This window comes from Otolemur garnettii, unplaced genomic scaffold (genome assembly GCF_000181295.1).
Source record: "Otolemur garnettii isolate 467f Iridium unplaced genomic scaffold, OtoGar3 scaffold00153, whole genome shotgun sequence".
NCBI classification, from domain to species: Eukaryota; Metazoa; Chordata; class Mammalia; order Primates; family Galagidae; genus Otolemur; species Otolemur garnettii.
In genome coordinates, this window is record NW_003852548.1 from 2615186 (window position 1) to 2616706 (window position 1521).

Sequence of the window (1521 nt, forward strand, 5' to 3'; positions counted from 1 at the left end):
AAAAAAAAAAAAAATGCTTGGGACCACAAGTGTTTCAGATTTTAGATTTTTTTCTGATTTGGAAATATTTGAATTATATTTACCAATTGAGCATCCCTAATCCAAAAACCTAAAATCAGAAGTGTTCCAGTGAGTATTTCCTTTGAGCATCATGTCAGCACTCCAAAAGTTTCAGATTTTAGAGAATTTTGGATTTTGGATTTTCAGATTAAGGATGCTCACGTGTAGTCATTGGTTTATTCAGCCTTCTATCCAACTGACTACATAGAATCCACTTTTCCCACATAGATCCTGAGCTTCTATGGCCCATTATCCCCTTATCCAATCTAGCTTGGTTCTAGCTCCAGACATTGCCTTATTGTTTTCCAGCATTCCAGTTGCTTTTCATTCCATCCTAAGTAATCTATTTTTCTCTATGCAAGGTTTTAGGTTTGTTTGGGGGTTTTGTTGTTGTTGTTTTGGTTTGCTTTTAGTTTCTTTTCGATTTTTGAGACAATCTCACTCTTGCCCTAGGCTAGAGTGCCATGGCTTCAGCCTAGCTAACAGCAACCTCAAACTCCTGGGTTCAAACGATCCTCCTGCCACAGCTTCCTGCCACAACACCCAGCTAATTTTCTCTATTTTTAGTAGAGGTGGGGTCTCGCTCTTGCTCAGGCTGATCTCAAACTCCTGAACTCAAGTGATCCTCCCACCTTGACCTCGCAGAGTGCTAGAATTGCAGGCATGAGCCACTTCGCCTGGCAATGTTTTAGGTTCTTCTCTTTATTCCTGGTAGGGTAAAATTTTATCCCAACTCCCTCATTCTGCATAAAGTAGGTAGACATTTTACATCTGAAGGCTCATGTCTTTCTTAAATCCTTGAAAGTTTTCTTCTATTGGATCTTTGAAAATTTCTTCTCCTTTGTTTTTCTCTGTTCTCTCTTTCTAGGACTCTTGTTAGTTAATGTTAGACCTCCTGGGTTGATCTTCTTTGTCTCCTATTTTTAATCTTGTGTTTTACATCTCTTTTTTCCTTTTGCTCTGTGTCCTGGGAGATTTCTTCAACTTTATCTTTAAGTCCTTCTTTTGAATTATGTATTTAGAAATTCTTTTAATCTCTAAAAGCACTTTATTCCTCTCTGTTTCTATGTCCTGTGTCATTCCTGATCTTGTTTTTATATAGTCTAATTAGAAGTGCTTAAATTTGGGTGGTGCCTATAGCTCAGTGAGTAGAGCGCCAGCCCCATATACCAAGGGTGGCGGGTTCAAACCCAGCCCCAGCCAAACTGCAACAAAAAAATGGCTGGGCATTGTGGCAGGCACCTGTAGTCCCAGCTACTAGGGAGGCTGAGGCAAGAGAATCACTTGAGCCCAATAGTTTGAGGCTGCTGTGAGCTAAGACACCATGGCACTCTACTGAGGTTGACCAAGTGAGACTCTGTCTCAAAAAAAATTGTACCAGGCTCGGCGCCTGTGGCTCAAGCGGCGAAGGCGCCAGCCACATACACCTAAGGTGGCGGGTTCGAATCCCCAGCCCGGGCC

General features: G+C 41.7%; 1 protein-coding gene across 2 annotated transcripts in view; it reads left to right on the top strand.

The window, feature by feature from the left end:
* Window positions 1-1521, top strand: part of HDAC6 (histone deacetylase 6) — a 27715-nt gene that overhangs the window by 8583 nt on the left and 17611 nt on the right. The window lies entirely within an intron of this gene.